A 27533-nucleotide genomic window follows, 5' to 3' on the forward strand; every position below is an offset into this window, starting at 1 on the left:
ATATTCAGAACATAACAGGTCACCTATATGTATAATCCCTACAGACTATAAATTACGATAACTGGAGAAAGTTACTTTGCTTACTTCTACGTGTCTAATTTAAATGTTTTCCACAAGTCAACAAAAATTTTAATTTTATGCTTCATGCCTGTTACTTATTTTTAATAATGTTACACTACAATAATAGATTTTACATGGTCATTTTTCGTGAGATGTAATTAGGTTACCTACTTTAAGTTTATAAATAATCACTTTAATATCCAAAGTTATTATATTCACCAAATTCATATCAAATCAAGATATGTCAAGAATCAGTAATAAGAAGAAAAAAAGAATGTAATCGGTGGTCTTCCTTTATCAACACATTCGCATAACATTTAGATCTGCGCATGTCACAAAGTCACATTATGTCTTAAAGTAACTTATATAATACATAAGCATTCTAAAAAAACTTTATAAGTAATGGTGCAATCTCCAACAACGCCATTGTCTAGGCTGTGGGGATAGTTTTTCACCTTCCTAGAGATGTGGAGGTTTATGACATCTTCATACTATATAATGCAACATGCGGTAATATCATAAATTCGTTATCCGTTTCGACCAAGAAGCAATGAAGTTGTTTCAATCTTTGCGGAACCAAAGCATAATGAGTAAAATTGCAGGCCTTTCCTGCTATATACACTGATCTCGTAACATGTTTAGTGCTGGAACTATGCACTTACGCAGGAAATCCTAACTACTTATATTATACCAACGTTAGCAGTAGCATATGTTTTTAATTTTCAAAGGACAGTAATAAGAATAAGCGAAGACAGCTAAAATTCTGGCAACGCCTCACATATAACTGAATTATCAATACAGCTGCTACGCTGCATTGCAACAAGTTATGAGTTGCGATTAGCTAAGCACCCGAATGTTCATAGACAAAGCAGAATGAATAAGGAATTTTCAATCGCTTTTGTCTTCAAAGATGAAATAATAAGGTTATGCAATCACTTTAAACATACGGTGAGGAGTCCGGCAAAATTTTAGATGATATATAGAGAAGATGAAAATTTTTATGTAAATTTGAACTTGCTACTTTCTTCTATTGTAAATATTACATGTAATTGAAGGGAAATAACTGTAAAGTAAAATTATAAATAAAGTTAAAAGAGAATTATTAAAATATAGAGTTCTTAATTACTGACCAAAAAACTTTGGCAACTTCACGTGGTAAACCAAATTGCATTGTCAAGATGCAAAACTATAATTACCCACAATTATACAAAATGCAATTGCAATCTGTACATAATCAATTGAGCACATGCTACAAAGTAAAATTTGACTCTGAAACGTTTAAAATCATCTCTAGGGAACCATCTTTATCAAAATAAAACTATTAACATTTAAAATTGCCAGCTATCCTATATATTAATTATGCAATTTGCTTAATTTACTCCTTGTATATGTTATAAATAGTTTTTCATAGTTCATGAATAATGTCGTAGGTAATATTTTCAATTGATTTGAGCATTTTTTAAATCATTTTATTATCTCTGAAATGTAAATTTCTGCCTTTTGATACTTCTCTCCTTATTCAGTTTCGAATATGCTACTGAATGACTATAAGTAAATATAGCAAAACGTTAAATTTCATAAAATGCTCTGGATATGGTAGATGGGAGCACCTACAGATTCGCGGTCCCACTCGGCCGCCGACCGAAATCGGCGGAAGAACACCAAAACCAATATGGCGGCGATACCAAAACAACAGCAAACAAAGTAGTTCCGAAAGTTTAAGCGAAACCGAAACGGCAAAGGTGCCAGGGGGACCCCATTGGGAAACTGGTATTTTGGATGGTCTTAATCAGATACGAGTGACGATGACCACCGAAAACTTTATATGAACGGTAATGGGGGAGCCTGTTGGGAACCGGGGTTTTTGGGTGGGGGGAAGCAGATACGGTGTGTGTGGGAGCAAAATAACACAAAATTTAATAGTAGGTTGACCTCTTACTCTGCAATCGCGATGCGGGCTATGCCAGCCTACTGCTTACCCAAATTTACCTGACTTAGGGAGCGCAGCCTTCCCTAGCCGGGGGCGACCCCCCAGTATGGTGACAAAGGTTGTGAGCTTGTGACCTAACCAATCAGGGTGACCAGATTTTGATAATTGAAATACAGGACACTTTAATCGAAGAGGCAGTTGAACAATATTGACAACTATTTCGAAGTTATGCAGGCAGAGTCCTCTCAGCCTTCTTTATTGACTTTTCTTTTGTTTTAAAGTGCATTCGTTGTAGATTTTGTTACAAACAGCTGTTCATTACATGTGTCAAAGCATTGGAATACTACAATCAAGCATGTTTTGCAGCTTTGAAGGACATTAGTAAGAAAAGTGACTTGCCATAATATATTGAATAAATTGCAGACAATAAAATACATATGATGAAAACCTTTCAATAATCCTTTTAAAATTATTTTCTTCATTGTTGTTAAGTTATTTTCCATTTGTCATATTTTGCACTAGATCCAACTGCTCTCAAGAGATGGTGTTTGGTTTGAGCATATGTGATGAACTCTGAACAGGACAGCGGGGGGGGGGGGGCAACCCCCAGTATTGTAACACACTGTGTGACCTAACCAGGACCTAACCAATAGAACCAACCTAACCTGACTTAGGGAGAGTGGCCTTGCCTTGCCTTGTTTCACCCCCTGGACCCCCCAGTGTGGTAACGAATGTTGTGATCAAACTAATGCGACCAACTTAACCGTGTGGCTGGCCGGTCTAACCACGGACAATCCACCATCTGTCCCAGTTGTAACGAAGGTTGTGACCTAACCAAAGAAACCAACCTAACCGCACTTAGGATGTAAACTACCCTAAATACATTATTGCACTTACCTTAGACTTGAAAATCTTCCATGTCAGAGTCGGAAAATTCTAGTATGGCGATTCTGGGCCTTTTGACTGCGGGTGGGACGTCTTGCATCGACATTTCGATTTGAACACCTCGGTCACGGGTTTGTTGAGGTTGTTGTGTACTGCGGAACAAAGGACGGATTTTTCTTGGCGTTGACTCTGCTTTCCTTAATGGGTATGTGCGTTTAATGAGGTCGAGGAATGTTTTGAACGGGCAACTGCTGTTATTAAAGTAACGTTTTTTAATGCAATACATAGAAAAATACAAAGGGTACAGAGATTTCACCGTACCACTCTGTGGCAAAATGTTTCGTTTTAAAACCCGCCATGTATATTCGGTAGTTTTGGTGTGTATTTTTTTGTCGGTTCGATCGACGAAGTGTAAAGAGTGATTGATATTTAAGTGTTCTTTAAAATGCTTACTTAGTGTTGTGTATGATTTCCAACAGTCTGAAATAATGATTGAATCTGGGTGAATGTTTTCAATGAGGATGGGAAGCAGAGTTTCGGCCGATTGGTCCTGAACGATTTGGAAAAACGTGTCCTTTGTTTCGCGGTCTATTCCACCTAAAACCCAACAAACATCAACATGTCGACCTTTGTTGAATTTACGTTTGCCAAACTCTGACTCGTCAATTTTAACAATGTGGCCAGGTCCACCGATTTTGCTTTTGTCCTGAACCAAAATGTCGATACAGATGTCCCTTCAGAAATTATACCAGTCCACCATGGTGTTAGGTGAACCGATCTGAAGAGTCATTTGCATAAAGGCCTGTGGTAGCTCGTGGATCCAGCCATAAATTAATTGGAGGATTGTGCTGAAATCAAGGTGTGACCTAGACCTTCGAAACATGGCGCGAACATTAAAAAAAGGCAACATGTCTCCTATAACACCTTGCCCAGCCCCCATTGCTTACGCTACTGTCATTCTCGTTACGACTTACGATACCTCTTTTTATTAACATAGGTGACGATGTAGGCGTATTCCGTAATTATTTACCTACAGTTTTGGGAGCCAATTTCCAATTTCCCGGGCCGCACGCCATTCAAACAAACATGGCAGCTCCTCCGCGCCGCGAATATTCAAAACTGTATCCTCTAAAAACCTCACCAAGCCCCCATTGCCTTTGCTTCTGCGAATTCCGTTGCGATACCGCACTTTATTCACACGGGTGACACTGTAGGCGTATTCCCTAATTATTTACCTACAGTTTTGGGAGCCAATTCCCAATTTCCTGGGCCGCACAACACCCAAATCCAACCGCTGCCCTAAGTAGTCCCGTCGACCCAGCATGGCCTTTATCACCTGGGCCGACCCCGCGAGTTTTCAAAGCAGTCAACATGGCGCATCCCGTAGTATCACACCCGTCCCTCGCTGCTTTTTTGAGTGAAAGTCCGGTTACTTTTGGTGTGCTATATACTTTATGTCAAGACGTTGATGTACTACGTAGCTACATATCTTTTCAAAAGCAGACTGTTGGGCGATTTCAGTGGAACTTGTGACAAGTGTAAAGTGGGAACCGTCAGCCTCGTTAAAGAGGAAGACAGTTTCGTGTGGCGCTGCAGCTTACGCACGTGTCGTAAAAGAACAACGATACGGAACGGCTCTTTCTTCTCCCGCTCACACCTAGATTTCGGCACAATCCTCCAATTAATTTATGGCGGGATCCACGAGCTACCACAGGCCTTTATGAAAATGACTCTTCATATCGGTTCACCGAACACCATGGTGGACTGGTATAATTTCTGCCGGGAAGTATGTATCGACATTTTGGTCCAGGACAATCGCAAAATCGGTGGACCCGGCCACATTGTTGAAATTGACGAGTCAAAGTTTGGCAAACGTAAATTCAACAAAGGTCGGCGTGTTGATGGTTGTTGGGTTTTAGGTGGAATAGACCGCGAAACAAAGGACACGTTTTTCCAAATCGTTCAGGACCGATCGGCCGAAACCCTGCTTCCCATCCTCATTGAAAATATTCATCCAGATTCAATCATTATTTCAGACTGTTGGAAATCATACACTACACTAAGTAAGCATTTTAAAGAACACTTAAATATCAATCACTCTTTACACTTTGTCGATAAAACATACACACCAACACCCGGTTGCCAATATGCTCCCCCATTACCGTTTATATAAAGTTTTCGGTGGTCATCGACACTCGTATCTGCATCCCCCCACCCAAAAACCCCGGATTCCCAATGGGGACAGGTGTGATGTGCCCGGAGACGCCATGTGTTTATGCAGTTAACCCTTAAACGCCGAAGCGGTAAAAAAAAAAATGTCTCCCGTGTGCCGGAGACGTTTCAGAGTGAGCGCGGGAGCGGAAAAAATATTTTTTTCAAAAAAATCATAGCGCGCTTAGTTTTGAAGATTAAGAGTTCATTTTTGGCTCCTTTTTTTGTCATTGCCTGAAGTTTAGTATGCAACCATCGGAAATGAAAAGAATTATCATTATCATATTTAAATAATGCGATATATGATAGCGCAAAAACGAAATTTCATATATAATTGTATTCAAATCGCGCTGTGCGCAAAACGGTTGAAGGTAACAAGTTACATTTTTTTTCCTTGTAATGTACACTAAATTTCAATCCTTTTGGTATATAACAAATTGTAAAACGATAAAAGTAACACAGAGAAAATATTATCACAAAATAATGCATGAATTCGTAACGCGCAGACGTAAAGACATATTTGTTCCGACACGGCATACAAACCTTCGGTCCTTTTACAATAGAAGGTACTAGCGGCAGCTGGATAGGTCGTAAGCTTTCGAACAAGGGGTTCGGTAGTTAACTGCTTGTCCGACAGGCGCGCGCGCGCGACTGGGAGGTAAACAAATCACTTTTGCTTTCGGCCTGCTGGCGTGTGGACGTGTATCATCGCTCTCTGCCCGCTTCATCGTCGTTTGCTTTCGCATGATTGTGTTTTTCTTTTTCTATGTATCTAGTGAAACTGAATTGTAAGTACAATCATTTCATTGAATTCAATTGTGAATTAAAGGATCTTGGTTCACAACGCCCTCCGATTGCCCGAGTGCCGGGACTGAAGGGCGTAATTGCGGGAATTCATTTTCCCAGAATGATCCTCGTATTGGGTATGCTCGGTGCCGAGGGCGGGAGCGCTCGCTCCGAGCGTATATTGGGTTGGAAATGTGTAGATGAAAATCGTAAGTAAGTGCTCTTTTCATTTATATTTTTTTTGACCTGTATGCCCGTTGCCGAACGAATGCGCTCGGCACGGGGAAACTTATTCAGTATGAAAGTGGAATCGCAAGTACAGTATTCTTTTTCATTTTCATATATTATTTTTTATTGTAGCAATACTCATTTTGGATCAGTTTCCGAGCTTGCCCGGAGATTGATCCTTCCCCCTTTTTATTTTGAATGAAGTGAAATCGCAAGTGCAGTTCTTTTTTCATTTTCATTTTTTTATTGAGATTGCATTGTTGAATGGGATCAATGTTCCGCTATTCACGGGAATTGATCCTTCCCCCTTTTATTTGTATGAAGTGAAATCGCAAGCGCAGTAGTCTTTTCATTTTCATATATTTGTTGATTGCATCAATTCATTATGGATCAAGGTTTCCAGAAACCTTGATCCATAAAGGTAAGGAATGAAACCTTTCACCCTTGCGCTCGGTACCGAGGGCGCAAATGCGCTCGATCCGAGCCCTTATTTATTCATTGTGAAGTGAATCGTTTTGCAAGATGCATTTTTCATTTTGTTCCTTATTATTGATTGCATCAATTTTATTTGGTTCAAGTTCCGCTCAGTCAGGGAATTGATCCTTATGCCTTGTATTCGTGCCGATGGCACGATTGCTCTAGGGCTCTTTTTTTGTTGTTGGGTACATGGGTACTGTGCGGGGTGGGGAACGAGACCCCCCCCACTCAGTTCCCACAGATGGCTCTTCCCCTTGGGGGTGGGGAGGTTATCGGCGTTCTTCTCCTCGCCGATCCGTCGAGCGCGGGGGAGGGCGCTCGGTGCCCGATGTACAATTGTATTAGGGGTCTTCCACTCGTTCGGGCGAGGGATCAAACCCCCGCACGAGGGGATTTCCCCCCATTAATCGCTACTACTATTATTTCCGCAGGTGCTACTGCCACGAGGGTGGACCTTGGTGAGGTATGGGCGTCCTTCCAATTGCAGAGCGTGCTGGTGTCCAGGGGCTGCGGTTCTATGTCTGGGCCCACTGCGGTCACCCATGGAGTGGTGACCACGCAACCAGGTGACGACGTCCCTCCTCACCTGGTGTACTCGCCTCACGTGGTAACAGTCTTGCCTACAGCCGCTGTGAAGTGCCGTTCGCCGTACCGAGAGGGGGGCGTGCCGCCGCCGCTCGTGGTTGCCGCGCTGCAGCGACCACACTTCCGCTGCCTAGAACTCGCCCCTGGACCTGCCGCCGGTACCAGGATGTTGCTGGCTGCTGCTCCACTTCCTGTGTTTTCCGGTGCTGCCTGCCGTACCTGCCGATTCTGGGCTGACTGTCCATGCAGTTGCTGCGCTGGCTGTCCCTGCCTTTGCTGCGCTGGCTGTTCCTGCGTTGCTGCGCTGGCTGTCCCTACCGATGAGGTGCTGGCCGTGCCTGCTGTTCCTGAGATGCCCATACCTGCTGATGTCGTCCCTGTTCGTGGTGGTACTACCCCAGACTTTGGTCTGTCTGTACAGGTGCGTCCGGGCCCTGTGGCTTCGGCTACAGCAGCCCCGGCTCCGCCCTGGATAGCAGATCTTACGTCTGTCCTGAGGAAGCTGACGAAGAAGAGGAGGAAGGTGTCGTGGTCGTCGTCTTCATCTTCTTCATCGTCGTCGGCCGCCGCCTCTTCCCCTTCGACTTCTAAGGCTTTACAGCCGAGGAAGAAGAAGGTCGCCTCCTCCCTCCTAAGAAGCTTCCTCGGGAGCTTCTCGGGCGACCCGTCTCACCTCGGTGGGACGGGAGGGTTCCTTCCGCTGGTCCTCCTGCTCCTTCGGGAGCGGGGCCCGTCTCTTCTTCCCCCGCAAGGAAGAAGACTACGGGGACCAGAGGGTACCGGCTAACACCGGTACTTCCTCGCCTGGTGTCAGTGGTTCTGCCACTGCATCAGGGTCCGTCTCGGCCTCTCGTTCGCGGGAGGTACCGAGTGTACGGTCGCCTACCAGCGACCGTGCAGCCAGGAACCAGACCTCTGAGTCCGCTCAGCGTCAGGTTCACGGCACGGGGCGGAAGACTGGTGACAGCCGCTCATGCGACTCTCACCAGACCAGCTCTCACTCTCGCGGTGAACAGCTGGCTACCCGGGGACGTGACGGTCCACGACCGACCACGGGCTGAGGCTGGGAAGAGGTCCTCCGTTCGCCGGTGCCAGCCACGGCTGGAACCAGCGACGTGACGTGCCGTGAGGACAAGCACGGTCTCACTGCGACAGTGGAGCCTGCAGGTCGCCTGACCGTCGCTCTCACAGAGAGCGATCGGGTACGGCAACCAGCACCAGCTCTTCTGACACTCGAGATCGGGGCCGCTGTGCTCAGTCCAGCCGTTCTCCACAGCGAGACGGTTCGACCAGGCCTGCAGCTCGATCGTCACCGCGGGTTGACGATCGCCTGCAGCCCTCCAAGCCTGCTGGTTCTGCCAGCGAGCGACGAGGGAGCGTCAGGTCTGCCTCTCCCGTACCTTCAACCTCCTCGGGTTACACCGGGAGGAGCGAGGTATTGAGGAGTGATCGTGAGGGGTGCGCCCCTCATGATCCCACCACGACGCCCTACGTGCCAGGCACGGTTCTTGGGCCGGCCAGGACGTATGCGCAAGTGGATGGGGAAGACCGAGAGGGCTGTCGCTGTTCCCCCTCTTAGGAGGAAGGTTCTCGGAATATGCTCTTGTTCGAAGGGCTTAACGGTCCCACTCTGCAAGATGCTGTGACTTCCGAGATCCAGAGGAACTTTGCCGAGGTTACGGCGCTGATTCGTCAGCACAATGACCTCGGGGAAGGATCGCCGCTCCCACCAGCAGAGCCACGTCTCGGCTCGAGTCGTTTTGGGGCCCGAGAGGGAATCCAAATCGACGGTGGGTCTGCCGCGATCGGAGCTTGCCGACTGGGTTGAGCCAGGTAGTCTCTCGTCTCCGGACAAGAAGGCTCTCTCGGTTCTGGACGGTCGAACAAGCTCCTTCACCTCCTCTACTGCGACAGAGGCGTTTCTACGTGTCTTCGGACATCGTATTTATATATCCTTCGGTCCTCCTGAGGTTTCGACCTCGACGAGGACTGGAATGAGTCGGAGCGGTATCGGCTCTCTCCTGTCAGGTCTCGATCAGCCCCAACCAGACGACGTTCACAGTGGAAGGACGGCATTCCCCCTCACCTGCTGCCGGAAGTGGGGGGGTGCCTGGCCAGCCATTGGGACCCTCCGGTCCATCAGCAGGCGTACGTTCCAGGGGCATCGAAGGACGTAGCATTGAGACAGGAGATCAAGACCATGCTGAGCAAGAGAACTGTAGAAATCGGTACGGATCAGTCACCGGGCTTTACAGCCGACTCTTCCTGGTGGAAAAGTCTACGACAGGCTGGCAGCCCATGATAGATCTCTCTCCCCCGAACCGGTTGGTTCGCCAGACCCGGTTCACGATGGAGACGGCACGCTCAGTGCTCGACTCTATCAGGGCGAGAACGATTTCATGCTTTCAGTGGACTTGAAGGATGCGTATCTACAAATACCCATTCATCAGTCCTTCGGAAAGTACCTCCGCTTCATCCTCGACGGGACGGTGTACCAGCTCAGGCCACGTTGCTTCGGTCTCTCAACCGCCCCACAGGTGTTCACGCAAGTGTTCACTCTGGTGTCTGCTTGGGGCCATTCGCACGGGATATGTCTGATGGGGTATCTCGACGATTGGTTAGTCCTGGCGAGCTACCGCTCGCAATTGCTACAGGACAGGGATCGACTGCTCGAGTTCTGTCGCGATCTGGGGATCGTTCTGAACTTCGAAAAGTCCGATCTCGAGCACAAGCAGAGGATGAAGTACCTGGGTATGCTGATCGACACGGTAGCAGATTCAGGGAGGCAGCCAACCAGTTCCTGTCTCGGCAGGAACAGGTAGTCAGCAATGGCAAGTCGTGATCGGACACCTGTCGTCACTCGGGAAGCCAGTCCCTAACGGGCGTCTTCACCTGCGGTCTCTTCAGGGAGACCAAAGGAGAGTTGGTCACAGGCGACGGATCCCCAAGCCTTCCATGGTCACTGACACAGGAGGTGAGGCAGGACCTAGCCAGGTGACTGGACGACAGGAACCCCTTAAGAGGAGTGCCTCCGCGCACTCTCCCCCCGGACATGCAGCTGCTCTCAGACGCATCGACCGAGGGATGGGGCGCACACCTGGAAGAGTTGCGGACTTCAGGAGTGTGGTACGAGAACGACAAGCACCTTCACATCAATGTACTGGAACTAAAGGCAGCGTTCCTTGCTCTCCAAGAGTTCCGGAGGACCGCTTGATGGGACACTCAGTGGTGTTGATGTACGACAACACCACGGTGGTGGCTTACGTCAACAAACCAGGGGGGGGTCCTAGTGTCTCTCCCGTTGTATCAGTTGACTCGGCAGGTGCACGAGTGGGCCGAGGCACACTCAATAGAGCTGTCGGCACGCTACATTCCAGGGAAGGAATGTAGTAGCAGACACGCTCAGCCGTCGGGAATCAGGTGATAAGGACCGAATGGTCTCTACACCAGGACGTGGCGGAAAGGCTCTTCGACCTGTGGGGGCGACCAGTCGAGGATCTGTTCGCCATCCGGCACATCAGGAAGCTCCAGGTGTTCTTCTCGGCCGTGCCGGATCCATGGGCAGCTGCAGAGGACGCTCTTCAACACCCGTGGGACAACCTCTTCGCCTATGCCTTTCCCCCGTTCAGCCTGATTCGCAAGGTGATCAGTCGAGCAATGGTCATCCCGAATCTCAGGATGATCCTGATGGCTTCCAAATGGCCACAGGCCATTTGGTATCCGGACCTGCTGGCTCTTCTCGCAAGAGAACCGAGAGAGATTCCCCATTGGCACAACCTTCTCGGCCAGCCACACGTCGAGCGGTACCACCGAGCAGTCCAGTCCCTACGTCTTCACGGCTGGCTGTTATCCACCTTCTCTTGCGAACGAGAAGCTTTTTTCGTAGCGCAGCAACAGAGATGGCTGGAAACGTCCGTCAGTCCTCTGCAGCTGTGTACCAGGGGAAGTCGGCCGTCTTCGGTGGTTGGTGTCGTAGACAGGGCCTATCTCTTCTCAGAGCCACTCTTCAGCAGGTAGCGGATTTCCTCGTTTTTTCTTCGCCGAGGAAGCTCCTCTAAGTTCCCACAGTCAAAGGATACAGAGCCGCCTTGTCGCTCCTCCTGAAACTGACGGGATTGGACATCTCGAACTCGTTCGAGATCTCCTTGCTTAGTAGCAGCTTCCAAAGGTCTTGCCAACCCAGGGAACTCGAATGACCCTCGTCTTGCTGGACCTGGCATCGGCGAAGAGAGTACGGGAGCGTCATGCAGATAATGATGTGGATGAGATGCTGCTTTGTCCTGGGAGGACGCTACGGCGCTATCTGAAGAGAACTCGACACCTCGGGCCTGAGTGTCGACGCCTCTCGTTAGCAACAGGGGAAGGGGTCAACAAGAAAGAAGTATCAAGAACACTCTTTCGTCCTGGCTGCGTGAGGTCTTCAGGAGGGCGTATGAGGCTGATGGTAGTGACGACATCCGTACGTCCCGTCCGAGAACTCACGAAGTTAGAAGTATTGGCCCCTCGTTGGCGTTTCGTAAGAACTTCTCCGTGGCGCAGGTATGGAAGGCAGGGGTCTGGTACAACCAGACCACCGGCAACTTCCTTATACCTCTTGGATATTGCCCATAGGTCCTTGGATCGGTTTCCTTAGGACCCGTGGTGGCTGCTCAACACGTCGTCTAGCTAACCCCAGACCCTAGCAGGCTGAACAGCATCGAGTCCTGGTGTGACTGTATGAATAGATAGTGATGAGAAAGTGACTGGCTTCTCTTTCTATCTTTTTCTTCCCCTCTACCTGTGGGTAGAGGGATACGGTCATCACCCTGCTGGATAAGGACGAGATGCCGGGGAGCTATATGACAGAGCCCCATCCTATCCCTTTCACGAGGGATGGGAGCAGAATATCCACCACTTCCTTCTACAAGGGGGGGAAGTGGATGCCTACAAGAGTCAAAACCATGACTTTAACTTTGCTCCTGTACAGGAACAAGTTCTTACATTGCTGGTACGAAGAGATAAACGCTTGCCTCTCTCTTAGTACTCGGTCCAGAGGTCTGACCATTGATCCTGCGGTGCACACCCCGATCAATCGGCGGACAGAGGCTTGGATCCCTCCCTCGCTCTTACGACCAGGGAGGCTTCCAAGGTTGGGCGAACACCAGTCTGTTCACAAAAGACTCAGATTCCCACCCACCAAGAAGTGAGTCTTCCTATTGTAAAAGGACCGAAGGTTTGTATGCCGTGTCGGAACAAATGACAATTTGTCTAAAATTGCATTTTTCCTAACTATACAAAACCTGAGGTCCTTTTACACATAGCCCCACCTCATGCCACCCCTCACTCTGCAGTTTTGCTTGGGCCAAAAGCAAAAGTGATTTGTTTACCTCCCAGTCGCGCGCGCGCGCCTGTCGGACAAGCAGTTAACTACCGAACCCCTTGTTCGAAAGCTTACGACCTATCCAGCTGCCGCTAGTACCTTCCTATTGTAAAAGGACCCCTCAGGTTTGCTATAGTTAGGAAAAATGCAATTTTAGACAAATTGTCATTTTTTTTTTCAAAAATTCACCCATAAAATCTAATATTGTCCCTAGAGACTTCCAGTCTTTCAAAATGAAGACAAATGATTGAATATTACTATACTGTAAGAATATTAGCTTACAAATGCAGTTTTCGACCATATCTGACGAGTGAAAGTTGACCGAATGTCGAATTTTTATTTTATATATATTTTTTTATATGCAATTATTTCGGAAATAAGAAAAGCTACAACTTTCAAATATTTTTCGTTTTATTCTACATGAAATTGTGCACATTTTCATATATAAACTCTATGAAATGCCTAATATGAACGGAGCAAATATTCCGAGAAGGGTGGGACTTACGCCATTTCGGAGATTTGTGGCGGAGAATCCGCGCGCTGCGGAGGGAAGGAAAGTTTTTTTTAAAAATTCACCATAAATTTAAATATTGTGCTAGAGACTTCGAATTTGTTTCACGATGAAGATAAATGACTGAATATTACTAGACTGTAAGAGTTTTATCTTACAATTGCGTTTTTCGACCATTTCGGTAGAGTCAAATTTGACCGAACGTGGTTTTTTTTCTATTTATCGTGATTTATATGCAAATATTTCGAAAATGAGAAAAGTTACAACCTTCAACTATTTATTGTTGTATTATACATGAAATTGCGCACATTTTCATATATAAAATGTTATGTAACGGCTAATTTAAAATGGTGCAAACATTACCACAATCGCACGTATGATTTTTTCGGAAGAGTTACCGCGCGGACGTAAAGAAAATGTTATTTTTTTCATAAATTCACCATAAATCGAAATATTTTGCTAGAGACTTCCAATTTGTTGCAAAATGAAGATAAATGCTTGAATATTACTAGAATATAAGCGTTTTAGCTTACAATTGCGTTTTTTGACCATTTCGGTAGAGTCAAAATTGACCGAAGGTTGAAAATTTGTCACTTGTCATTTTTTATATGAAAATATATCAAAATTGATAAAAGCTACAACCATGGGTTGTTTTTAGTTGTATTGTGCATGAAATTGCGCACATTCTCATATATAAAACTTTATGTAACGGGTAATTTAAAATGGTGCAAACATTACCACAATCGCATGTATGATTATTTTCGGAAGAGTTACCGCGCGGACGTAAGGAAAAAGTTTTTTCATAAATTTACCATAAATCGAAATATTGTGCTAGAGACTTCCAATTAGTTGCAAAATTAAGTTAAATGATTGAATATTACTAAAATATAAGAGTTTTAGCTTACAATATCGTTTTTCGACCATTTCGGTAGAGTCAAAGTTGACCGAAGGTTGAAATTTTGGCACTTATCGTTATTTATATGAAAATATCTCAAAACTGATAAAAGCTACAATCATGAGTATTTTTTTGTTGTATTCTACATAAAAATGCGCACATTTTCATATATAATAGTCCATGTAACGGCTAATTGTTCCGATAGTAATACAAACCCTCGGTCCTTTAACAATAGGAAGGTAACTAGCGGCAGCTGGGACGGTCGTAAGCTTCGAACAAGGGGAGAACGGTAGTTAACTGCTTGTCCGATCGTGCGCGCGCCCGCGCGCGCCCGAGAGGTGAAGAATCACTTTTGCTTTCGGCCGCGGGTGTGAAGGACGTGTTCGTCATCGCTCTCTGCCGCTTTCATCGTCGTAGCTTGTTTATATTGTGTTTTCTACTAATGGTTTGGTTTGACTTGAAAATGAAACTGTAAGTACACTGTTTTCATTTTCATTACTTAATTTTATGAATCAACATGGAGCTATCGCCGTAGAGACGGCGATTTCCGCTCTTTTCATGAATTGAACCCTTGAATTATGTCTCGGTGCCGAGGGCGGGCGCACTCACGCCGAGTCATGTATTTTGGGCGAAAGTGTGTAAGTGAAAGATGTAAGTACTCTTTTTCATTATATTTTTGCCCTGTGCGTTTTCGTTGCCGAGAGCTTGATTGCGCTCGGCAAGAGCCTCTTATTTTGTATGAATAGAATGCAATGAAAGTGGATTCGCAATGCAGTTTTCTTTTCATTTTCATTTATTAATTGCATCAAATTTAATTTTTGGATCAAATTCCGCTCTTAAACCGGGAATTAATCCTACGATTTAATTGCTGTGAAAGTGAAAATAGCAAGTGCAGTATTGTTCATTTTCATATATATTTATGATAGCATCATATTATTATGGATCAAGTTTCCGCTCTTACCGGGAATTGATTTTTCCCTCTTTAAGTTCTATGAAGTGAATCGCAAGTGCAGTATTCTGTTTCATTTTCATATTACTTTTCACTGCTGTGCGGGGGTAGGGGAAGCGAAGGTCTGCCAGGAAGTCGTCGGAAAGCTCTCCCGCGACTCCCTTGGTATCCGATTCTTCGTCTTCTTTCCTGCCCCCCCCTCCCCCCCTCAGCTTCCTCGTATTTTGTTTTTGGGGTCTTCCTTCCGTTCGGGGTGGGGGCATGTCTCCCCCCCCCGTGCGTGAGGGAACCCCTCTTACTAATCTGTCTGTGCTACCGCAGGTGCTACAGCCGTGGGAGACGACCTTGGACAGGTATGGACCACTGCGGCTGCAGGGCGTGCCTAGCATCCACGATCTGCTGCAGAGTCTAGCGAGGTCTGGGGCGGTGACCTTGGAGTGGTCTCCACTACAACCTTCACGGCCGCTTATGCTGCTTCCCCCCCCCCCCGCTGGTCTACACCCCATGCTGTGTCGGTGACGCCGTCTCTGCCGCTTCTAGGGCCGGTCGCCGCCGTACCGAGGAGGGGTATGCCGCCGCTGCCTGTGTTTCTTCGTGTTGCCTGCCCCAGACTTCCGCTGTTCCAGCAGCTCGCCCCTCCCTGGACCGGCCGCCAGTACCACGCTGGCTGCCGATGATTCTACGAGGCGATGGCTGGGCCTGCCGTACCTGTCGCTGATGTGGTTCCCGCTACTGGCTTGGCTGTCCCTTCTGTGTTTACCGCTGCCGCTGTTCCTGCCGCTCCTGAGCTGGTTGCTGTTCCTGTCGCTCCTGGTTCCTGCGCCTGTCCATGCTGGTCCTGCCCATGGTGTGTCTTCCCCCAGTCCCAGGTCCTTCCGGACAGGTGCAGTCGGGCCGTGTTGCTTCGGCAATAGGCCCGACTCCGGCCTGGATGGAGGACCTGACGACTGTCCTGCGTGAGCTGACGAAGAAGGAGGAAGGTGTCATCTTCGTCTGTTTTGCTGCCCTCTTCCCCTTCGACTTCTAAGGCCCATAAGCCGAAGAAGAAGAAGGCTGCCTCCCCCCCTAAGAAGTCTCCTTCGGGAACTTCTAAGGGCCCGTCCCACCTCGGTGGGACGGGGGGTCCTTCTGCTGGTCCTCCTGCTCCTTCGGGAGCGGGGCCCGGCCCGTCTCCCCTTCCGTAAGGAAGAGATAGACGGGGACCAGAGGAGTATCGGTTAGCTCTGGTACTTCCTCGCCTGGTGCTAGCGGCGATGCCGCTACGCCAGGTTCCGGCTCGGTCTCTCGTTCGCAGATCCCGAGTGTACGCTCTCCCTCGGGAGACCGTGCAGCCAAAGTTTCGGCGCCAGAGTTCGCTCGGCGCCAAGACCACGGCACGGAGCAGAAGGCTGGCGAGAACCCGCTCAGGTGACTCTCGCCAGGCCAGCGGCCGCTCTCGCAGCGACCAGCTGGTAACCGGGTTTTGTTTCCCCCTAAGAAGACTCCTTCCGGGAACTTCGAAGGGCTCGTCACATTCCGGTGTGACGGGGGGGTTCTTCTGCTGGTCCTCCTGTTCCTTCGGGAACGGGGCCCGTCTCCCCTTCTGAGAAGAAGAAGAAGACGGGGACCAAGGGTGTGCTGGCTACCGCTGGTACACCCTCGCCTGGTCTTGGCAGCTCTGCTGCTAAGCCAGGTACCGGCTCGGTTTCTCGTCCGCGAGAAGTTCCGAGTGTACGATCTCCTTCGGGTGACCGTGCAGCCAAACAGTTAAGACGCCTGAGTTCGCTCAGCGTCATGACCGAGGCACGGAGCAGAAGACTGTCGAGAGCCGCTCAGGTGACTCTCGCCAGGCCAGCGGCCGCTCTCGCAGCGACCAGCCGGTACCTCGGGTTTGGACGTGACGGTCTCTGACCGGCCAACGGGTTGAGGCTGGGAAGAGGCCCCCCAGGTCCCCTCGACCGACGGTACCAGCCTCGGCTGGTACCAGCGGGTTTGACGTGCCGCGAGGACGCTCACCGGTCTCACGGCGAAAGCGAGCTCTGCAGGTCACCTGACCGCCGCTCCCACAGGGACCGGGCGGATACGGTGACCAGCAGCAGCTCGTCTGACGCACGGGACCGGGGTCGACGTGCTCAGTCGAGCCGCTCGCCACAGGTGAGCGGCACGGCCAGGCCTGCAGATCGATCCCCACCGCGGGTTGGTGATCGGCTGCAGCCCCCCACGTACGCTGGTCCTGCCAGCGAGCGGGGGGGGGGTGGAGCGTCAGGTCTGTCTCTCCACTACCTTCAACTTCCTCGGGCTACACCGGGAAGAGCGAGGTAGCTAGGAGTGATCGTGAGAGGTGCGCCGCTCACGATCCCGTCACGACGCCGCACGTGCCACGTATGGTCTTAGGACCAACCAGGACGTACGCGCAAGTGATTGGAGGCGGACCGTCAGGGGGAGAGGGGTAGCGTCAGTTCTGTCTCTCCGATACCTTCAACTTCCTCGGCATACGCCAGGAAGAGCTAGGTATATAGGAGTGATCGTGAGAGATGCGCCGCTCACGATCCCGTCACGACGCCGCACGGTCCAGGCAGGTGGTCTTAGGACCAACCAGGACGTACGCGCAAGTGATTGGAGGCAACCGTCAGGGATCTGTTGCTGGTCCTTCTTCTGAAGGAGGAGGGTCCTGGGAGCTGCTCTTGTTGGAGGGACTGGACGGTCCTACTCCTCAAGACGCTGTAACTTCCGAGATTCAGAGTAACTTTACCCAGGTTATTGCACTGATTCGTCAGCACAACGACCGGGGGGAAGGATCGCCGCTCCCACCACAGAGCCCATGTCTCTGCTCGAGTCGTTTTGGGGCCCGAGAGGGAACCCAAACCGACGGTGGTATGCCGCGATCGGAGCTTACCGATTCTGTCTTGAACCAGAGTCTCTCGTCTCCGGACAAGAAGGCTCTCTCAGTTCTGGCCGGTCGATCAAGCTACTTCCACCTCCTCTACTGCGACAGCGGCGTTTCTACGTGTCTTCGGACACCGTATTTAAATACTCCTTCGGTCCTCCTGAGAGGTTTCGACCTCGACGAGGACTGGAATGAGTCGGAGGACGGTAATCGGTCTCTCTCCTGTCAGGTGTCGATCAGCCCCACCCAGACGACGTTCACAGTGGCGGCAGACCCTTACCTACAGTGAGAGTTCGTAACCCTCCTCGGGAAAAACGTTTTCTCCTGACGATACGTTTTCCCAGACTCTGAGAGGCCATCGCCGCAAGGCGATGGCTGCTCCTACTCTTCTCCAACTGCTAGTTCCACTGGGAAGGCGAGCGAGTATCCAATTCCTCCCCCATTCCCTCTCTCCTTACGGCTACGAGGGAAAGGGGAAGGATCCTACAGAGATTTCTCTGTAGGATCCCACGTTGGGGACTGCGCTACCAGGGGGGACCTTCGGGTCCTACCTGACGTAAGCCCCGGTCGTTGAGGAGGGATCCTGCCCCATTCTCGATTTCTACGGGAATCGAGAGGACCACCAGCCGATATCGTTTGACGAATTCGGTGGGGGTTTTCGCAGACTGCTTAGAATTCTACGGAATTTCTAGCGCATTCAGAGTGTTTAGAGTTTCTTACGATCTCCAAACACTTAGGCGAGACCACGGTCCAAAGTGAGCGAGACGAGAATCCCCCGATATGTTACACGATAATCGGGAACCTCGCCTATGCTCGAATTCCTGGAATTTCTAGCATTAGGAAGAAGACTGCTGCTGAAAGAAGACTATCTCACAGTAGGCGACCAACCTGGAATAGAGAAGAACGGACGGGAATATCCAGTTTGGCTGGAACTATCGTCTTAGTATTCTGTTCACCATTGAAGCTTTCCTTCGAGGAAGACTTCTCCTTCACTCTCTTTAATAGAGAACGAAGGTGGTCGATCTCCAATCCTTATTTTGTTTTCTTGAAGGAAAGAATTTAGGATGGAGATCGTTGTTCAGAATCCTACAAATATATACGTATATTAACCTCGCGACATGATTCTGCTAAGCAGTTGAATGGTCGAGGGGTAGGCGCATATCCTGGTTATTCTACGGATTGCGACTTAGACGAAAAGTATTCTAATTGAAACTGCAAAACCCTGGGTTGCCTGCAACCTCCCAGGAGTTTCCAGTTTCAATTTTATATACTTATGGTGTTGTCACAACAACACCATTTTAGCTTTTATATTTACGAAATTCGTTTCGCTTAAATATAATTGCTCGAGCATATCTTTTTATGCTCGGTGGTTCTAGCCGAACGCATTCCTTCGTGGAAAGGATTACTTGGCAACTCAGGATGACGAGTCAGCGAACAGCTACTGCGTATTGAATTGCCCGAGGCATTTCAGTATCAGCTGCCGCTTTGAGATAGACGGTTGTTTTATGTCTTTCTCACCTGCTTTGATTGAATAACAACCGTATCTCTGCCCAAACAATCACGGACTTAAGTCTCTGATTAACGGGGATTCTCGCATACATGAATGACCATCTACCTGCTGAGAAACGCTAGTATTCATCGTCTTCGGTATTGCGAGAATTTTAAACAGAGATATCTATTCGACTCTCATCTTTCTGTTTACCGCACGGTAACAGAATTCTGTAATAGTCTCTTGCTGCATCGTATCCCGATAATGCAAATGATTTTTGCGGAATCTGAGTTGTCCTCAAAATATCTTGTATTCGGAGGTGTACAATTGTTCATTGTTCACCCCGGATTAGCAGATGTATGAAAGACATCGCCTACTCCCACACCTGCCAGCTCTACTTCCAAACGTTCAGCCCATGAGAAGCAGTTCTTCAAGCGGCTCTCCCCTGTGTTTTTCATTACTGAAGAACGCCCCGCTTTACATTGCACAACGGACAGCAATGAAATGGCGGTTAGCGTTTTCAGTCATTTGTAAGCACAGGTTTAGAATCTTGAGATTCCTTCTCTCGATTCAGCTGGAAGACGTAGGTTGCATTCATTGCCTACCTTCGTCTTCAACGTCACATAGTGTTGTTTCTCCTTAAGCTGAGATTCAACGTCTATGAGATTTTCTTGCCATCAGGGACCTCGGTCTTTTGAAGGCAATTGACTTTCGCCTTTTGAGTTTATGCATTAAGAGAATCATCGCCGCGCCGTCCGGCATCGGTGACTAACAAATATTTTATTTGTTTGGTCTCTCAGCATAACTCTTTAAAGGGCGAAGGTCACGTGACTTACCCGGATGCTTGGACAACTTGCCTCTACTGATTCCGAACCAGTCAGTCGGCAGCTGTCAGAGCGTCCGAGTCAGTTACGAACTATGCTGTGGACTTAGTTCGGTTGTTCCAGAGCAATCATTACTTCGTCTTAATAGCTTGTCAGTATGAGTACTGTACATAACCAAAGTCGAGAAGAGGGATAGGTCATACGACTATTCCCTTCTTTTCGTCTTAGGTAACTGCATGACTTCTCTTGAGAAGTCAAGCACAAAGGGATGGGGATTTGTGACGCTCGATTTTCGTACCGATCTTCGTAGCGAAGACTCAGAACCCTTCGGTAACTGACGATTGGTTCGAGTCCTTCACAATACCCTCCCTAATGGACGTCACCGCCTCCGATACGAAGGCTATGCTGCTTTGTCCTGTGAAGGTGCGACGGAGCTGTCTGAAGAAACTCGACACCCGGATGAGTGTGGACGCCTCTTCATCATTCTCTCCGCGTTCCGCAAGAACTTCTCCGTGGCGCAGGTAATGAAGGCAGGCGCCTGGTCCAACCGGACCGCATGCACCTCCTTCTACCTTCAGGATATTGCCCACAGTTCCTTGGATCTTTTTCCTTGGGAACCGTGGTGGTTGCTCAACACGTTGTGTAGTTAACCCAGACCCTCGCAGGCTGAACAGCATCGAGTCCTGGTGTGACCGTAAGAATGGATGAGGAATGAGAGTGTGACTGGCTCCTCTTCCCATCTTTTTCTTCCCTCTACCTTTGGGTAGAGGGACACGGTCGTCACCCTGCTGGGTAAGGACGAGATACAGGTGAGCTACTCAATAGAGCACCATCCTATCCCTTTCAGTAGGGATAGGAGTAAATATCCACCACTTCCTCCAACAAGGGGGAGGAAGTGGATGCCAAATTGAGACAAACCCATCATTTTATGATTGTCTCTTGCAAACAGGAACAAGTTCTTGCTTGCTGGTACGAAGAGATACGCTTGCCTCTCTCTTAGTACTTGGCCCAGAGGTCTGACCATTGATCCTGCGGTGCACACCCCGATCAATCGGACAGAGGTTTGGATCCCTCCCTTGCTCTTACGACCAGGGAGGCACTCCAGGTTGGACGAACACCAGTCTGTTCACCAAAAAGACTCAGATTCCTCCCACCAAGAAGTGAGTCTTCCTATTGTTAAAGGACCGAGGGTTTGTATTACGTATCGGAACAAATGACAATTTGTCGAAAATTGCATTTTTCCTAACTATACAAACCTGAGGTCCTTTACATATAGTCCCACCTCAGCCACCCCTCACTCTGCAACTTTTTGCATGGGCCTAAAGCAAAAGTGTCTTCACCTCTCGGGCGCGCGGGCGCGCGCACGATCGGACAAGCAGTTAACTACCGTTCTCCCCTTGTTCGAAGCTTACGACCGTCCCAGCTGCCGCTAGTTACCTTCCTATTGTTAAAGGACCTCAGGTTTGTATAGTTAGGAAAAATGCAATTTTCGACAAATTGTCATTTTAAAATGGTAAAAAAATTATGTCAAAGTGACGAAATAATTTCCGAGATGTGTCACAGATACTTTTTAGTGCGGCAAGAAAGAAAGAAATTCGCGCTTGCGCGCCTGCGTAACGATTGTAAACAAAACAGCACCTTGATCCGTGAACTCCCAGCATCCCCCAAGGCGCGTGATTCAAGAGTTTTTGGCTGGTAGGCCTAAAAGTATTTTTCCGCGAATTTTTAAAAAACTTTTGTATGTCGACGTAAAATACGTCCAGAATCGGCACCGAGAGCAAAAATGTCGACGTAAAATACGTCCAGTCGGCGTTTAAGGGTTAATATCAAGGAATTGAAAAAAAAAAAAAAAATGTAACAGCACCCTTATGAATGATAGCCAGGACGCAGGGTTGCCGCAAAGTCCGCACATCACCTGGAGGTGTAGTGTTAATTGCCAAGCAATGTTATTTTGCTACACTAACTAGACGAAATAGTCCCCCACCCCCCCCCCCCCCCCCCTGGTTATAACATCTTTACCAATTATATGAGTTGGGCTTACTAATTAAAACTTTTTGGAGTTAGATTTCCCCGTTTCCGAAATTCCGTCGCTTCATATCTTTTGAAACAATACGTAACTTTAATGATAGTAAAATTTAGTCAAACGAGATACTCGGACAGTGTTCAGTCTTAAAGCTGATCTATTACATTCGATATTTATATATATATATATATATATATATATATATATATATATATATATATATATATATATATATATATATATATATATATATATATATAAAGTCTATCACATTACCGTGATTCATATACATATATCGAACTACAAATGTCCTTTAATATCTAATTCGCTCTACCTTGGAATTAATATATTTTCATGTATGTTTAACCGAGGGGGAATTTTATTAAGCGATAATAGAATTGGCGATCGACAGACGCGAACCACCGACCTCTACAATTCCAGGACTGGCAGTGAAGCCCCAAAAACCACCACGCCACCGCAAGAGATATAAGTATATGCCGCCTCCCACCTCGAATACCTCCTCGCGCACAGGTATTTTTTGTTTTGGAGACTGCATACACCCATCTCGTTCTCAGTTGGTGGTAGAGCTTTTGCCCGCACGTAGTTATCATATAAGTCTATCACATTACGTGATTCATATACATATATCGAACTACAAATGTCCTTTAATATATATATATATATATATCATATATATAATATATATATATATATATATATATATATATATATAGATATATATATATATATATATATATATATATATATATTCTGTTTGTTCCGACACGGCATACAAACCTTCGGTCCTTTTACAATAGGAAGGTACTAGCGGCAGCTGGATAGGTCGTAAGCTTTCGAACAAGGGGTTCGGTAGTTAACTGCTTGTCCGACAGGCGCGCAGCGCGCGACTGGGAGGTAAACAAATCACTTTTGCTTTCGGCCTGCTGGCGTGTGGACGTGTATCATCGCTCTCTGCCCGCTTCATCGTCGTTTGCTTTCGCATGATTGTGTTTTTCTTTTTCTATGTATCTAGTGAAACTGAATTGTAAGTACAATCATTTCATTGAATTCAATTGTGAATTAAAGGATCTTGGTTCACAACGCCCTCCGCGATTACCCGAGTGCCGGGACTGAAGGGCGTAATTGCGGGAATTCATTTTCCCAGAATGATCCTCGTATTGGGTATGCTCGGTGCCGGAGGGCGGGAGCGCTCGCTCCGAGCGTATATTGGGTTGGAAATGTGTAGATGAAAATCGTAAGTAAGTGCTCTTTTCATTTATTTTTTTTTGACCTGTATGCCCGTTGCCGAACGAATGCGCTCGGCACGGAAACTTATTCAGTATGAAAGTGGAATCGCAAGTACAGTATTCTTTTTCATTTTCATATATTATTTTTTATTGTAGCATACTCATTTTGGATCAGTTTCCGAGCTTGCCCGGAGATTGATCCTTCCCCCCATTTTTATTTTTTTATGAAGTGAAAATCGCAAGTGCAGTTCTTTTTCATTTCATTTTTTTTATTGAGATTGCATTGTTGAATGGGATCAATGTTCCGCTAACTTATTCAACGGAATTGATCCTTCCCCTTTTTATTTGTATGAAGTGAAATCGCAAGCGCAGTAGTCTTTTCATTTTCATATTTTTTTTGATTGCATCAATTCATTATGGATCAAGGTTTCCAGAAACCTTGATCCATAAAGGTAAGGAATGAAACCTTTCACCCTTGCGCTCGGTACCGAGGGCGCAAATGCGCTCGATCCGAGCCCTTATTCATTGTGAAGTGAATCGTTTTGCAAGATGCATTTTCATTTGTTCCTTATTATTGATTGCATCAATATTATTTGGTTCAAGTTCCGCTCAGTCAGGGAATTGATCCTTATGCCTTGTATTCGTGCCGATGGCACGATTGCTCTAGGGCTCTTATTTTGTTTGTTGGGTACATGGGTACTGTGCGGGGTGGGGAACGAGACCCCCCCCGCTCAGTTCCCACAGATGGCTCTTTCCCCTTGGGGGGGGGGAGGTTATCGGCGTTCTTCTCCTCACCCGATCCGTCGAGCGCGGGGGAGGGCGCTCGGTGCCCGATGTACAATTGTATTAGGGGTCTTCCACTCGTTCGGGAGGGATCAAACCCCCGCACGAGGGGATTTCCCCCCATTAATCGCTACTACTATTATTTCCGCAGTGCTACTGCCACGAGGGTGGACCTTGGTGAGGTATGGGTCGTCCTTCCAATTGCAGAGCGTGCTGGTGTCCAGGGGCTGCGGTTCTATGTCTGGGCCCACTGCGGTCACCCATGAGTGGTGACCACGCAACCAGGTGACGACGTCCCTCCTCACCCTGGTGTACTCGCCTCACGTGTAACAGTCTTGCCTACCAGGCCGCTGTGAAGTGCCCGTTTCGCCGTACCGAGAGGGGGGCGTGCCGCCGCCGCTCGTGGTTACCTGCGCTGCAGCGACCACACTTCCGCTGCCCTAGAACTCGCCCCTGACCTGCCGCCGGTACCAGGATGTTGCTGGCTGCTGCTCCACTTCCTGTGTTTCCGGTGCTGCCTGCCGTACCTGCCGATTCTGGGCTGACTGTCCATGCAGTTGCTGCGCTGGCTGTCCCTGCCGTTGCTGCGCTGGCTGTTCCTGCCGTTGCTGCGATGGCTGTCCCTACCGATGATGTGCTGGCCGTGCCTGCTGTTCCTGAGATGCCCATACCTGCTGATGTCGTCCCTGTTCGTGGTGGTACTACCCCAGACTTTGGTCTGTCTGTACAGGTGCGTCCGGGCCCTGTGGCTTTCGGCTAAAGCAGCCCCGGCTCCGCCCTGGATAGCAGATCTTACGTCTGTCTGAGGAAGCTGACGAAGAAGAGGAGGAAGGTGTCGTGGTCGTCGTCTTCATCTTCTTCATCGTCGTGCGGCCGCCGCCTCTTCCCTTCGACTTCTAAGGCTTTACAGCCGAGGAAGAAGAAGGTCGCTCCTCCCTCCTAAGAAGCTTCCTCGGGAGCTTCTCGGGACCCGTCTCACCTCGGTGGGACGGGAGGGTTCCTTCCGCTGGTCCTCCTGCTCCTTCGGGAGCGGGGCCGTCTCTTCTTCCGCAAGGAAGAAGACTACGGGGACCAGAGGGGTACCGGCTAACACCGGTACTTCCTCGCCTGGTGTCAGTGGTTCTGCCACTGCATCAGGGTCCGTCTCGGCCTCTCGTTCGCGGGAGGTACCGAGTGTACGGTCGCCTACCAGCGACCGTGCAGCCAGGAACCAGACCTCTGAGTCCGCTCAGCGTCAGGTTCACGGCACGGGGCGGAAGACTGGTGACAGCCGCTCATGCGACTCTCACCAGACCAGCTCTCACTCTCGCGGTGAACAGCTGGCTACCCGGGGACGTGACGGTCCACGACCGACCACGGGCTGAGGCTGGGAAGAGGTCCTCCCGTTCGCCGGTGCCAGCCACGGCTGGAACCAGCGACGTGACGTGCCGTGAGGACAAGCAACCGGTCTCACTGCGACAGTGGAGCCTGCAGGTCGCCTGACCGTCGCTCTCACAGAGAGCGATCGGGTACGGCAACCAGCACCAGCTCTTCTGACACTCGAGATCGGGGCTGCTGTGCTCAGTCCAGCCGTTCCTGCCACAGCGAGACGGTTCGACCAGGCCTGCAGCTCGATCGTCACCGCGGGTTGACGATCGCCTGCAGCCCTCCAAGCCTGCTGGTTCTGCCAGCGAGCGACGAGGGAGCGTCAGGTCTGCCTCTCCCGTACCTTCAACCTCCTCGGGTTACACCGGGAGGAGCGAGGTATTGAGGAGTGATCGTGAGGGGTGCGCCCCTCATGATCCCACCACGACGCCCTACGTGCCAGGCACGGTTCTTGGACCGGCCAGGACGTATGCCGCAAGTGGATGGGGAAAGACCGAGAGGGCTGTCGCTGTTCCCCCTTCTTAGGAGGAAGGTTCTCGGAATATGCTCTTGTTCGAAGGGCTTAAACGGTCCCACTCTGCAAGATGCTGTGACTTCCGAGATCCAGAGGAACTTTGCCGAGGTTACGGCGCTGATTCGTCAGCACAATGACCTCGGGGGGAGGATCGCCGCTCCACCAGCAGAGCCACGTCTCGGCTCGAGTCGTTTTGGGGCCCGAGAGGGAATCCAAATCGACGGTGGGTCTGCCGCGATCGGAGCTTGCCGACTGGGTTGAGCCAGGTAGTCTCTCGTCTCCGGACAAGAAGGCTCTCTCGGTTTCTGGACGGTCGAACAAGCTCCTTCACCTCCTCTACTGCGACAGAGCGTTTCTACGTGTCTTCGGACATCGTTTTATATATCCTTCGGTCCTCCTGAGGTTTCGACCTCGACGAGGACTGGAATGAGTCGGAGCGGTATCGGCTCTCTCCTGTCAGGTCTCGATCAGCCCCACCAGACGACGTTCACAGTGGAAGGACGGCATTCCCCCTCTCACCTGCTGCCGGAAGTGGGGGGGTGCCTGGCCAGCCATTGGGACCCGGTCCATCAGCAGGCGTACGTTCCAGGGGCATCGAAGGACGTAGCATTGAGACGGAGATCAAGACCATGCTGAGCAAGAGAACTGTAGAAATCGGTACGGATCAGTCACCGGGCTTTACAGCCGACTCTTCCTGGTGGAAAAGTCTACGACAGGCTGGCGCCCAGTGATAGATCTGCTCTCACCCCGAACCGGTTGGTTCGCCAGACCCGGTTCACGATGGAGACGGCACGCTCAGTGCTCGACTCTATCAGGGAGAACGATTTCATGCTTTCATGGACTTGAAGGATGCGTATCTACAAATACCCATTCATCAGTCCTTCGGAAAGTACCTCCGCTTCATCCTCGAACGGGACGGTGTACCAGCTCAGGCCACGTTGCTTCGGTCTCTCAACCGCCCCACAGGTGTTCACGACAAGTGTTCACTCTGTGTCTGCTTGGGGCCATTCGCACGGGATATGTCTGATGGGGTATCTCGACGATTGGTTAGTCCTGGCGAGCTACCGCTCGCAAGTTGCTACAGGACAGGGATCGACTGCTCGAGTTCTGTCGCGATCTGGGGATCGTTCTGAACTTCGAAAAGTCCGATCTCGAGCACAAGCAGAGGATGAAGTACCTGGGTATGCTGATCGACACGGTAGCAGATTCAGGGAGGCAGCCAACCAGTTTCCTGTCTCGCAGGAACAGGTAGCTCAGCAATGGCAAGTCGTGATCGGACACCTGTCGTCACTCGGGAAGCCAGTCCCTAACGGGCGTCTTCATCTGCGGTCTCTTCTTGGGAGACCAAAGGAGAGTTGGTCCACAGGCGACGGATCCCCCAAGCCTTCCATGGTCACTGACACAGGAGGTGAGGTAGGACCTAGCCAGGTGACTGGACGACAGGAACCCCTTAAGAGGAGTGCCTCCGCGCACTCTCCCCCCGGACATGCAGCTGCTCTCAGACGCATCGACCGAGGGATGGGGTTGCGCACACCTGGAAGAGTTG

At 49.2% G+C, this 27533-nt stretch overlaps 1 long non-coding RNA gene across 1 annotated transcript in view; it reads left to right on the forward strand.

Moving 5' to 3' along the window:
• The first annotated feature begins 1740 nt into the window (after nt 1-1740).
• LOC135201813 (uncharacterized) overlaps nt 1741-27533 on the forward strand; it is a 78513-nt gene continuing 52720 nt past the window's right edge. Inside the window, exon 1 of the long non-coding RNA XR_010311611.1 lies at nt 1741-1892. This is a non-coding gene — a long non-coding RNA (uncharacterized LOC135201813). The remainder of the gene's footprint in view (nt 1893-27533) is intronic.

The sequence above is a fragment of the Macrobrachium nipponense genome, chromosome 23 (assembly GCF_015104395.2).
Source record: "Macrobrachium nipponense isolate FS-2020 chromosome 23, ASM1510439v2, whole genome shotgun sequence".
Taxonomy (NCBI): Eukaryota; Metazoa; Arthropoda; class Malacostraca; order Decapoda; family Palaemonidae; genus Macrobrachium; species Macrobrachium nipponense.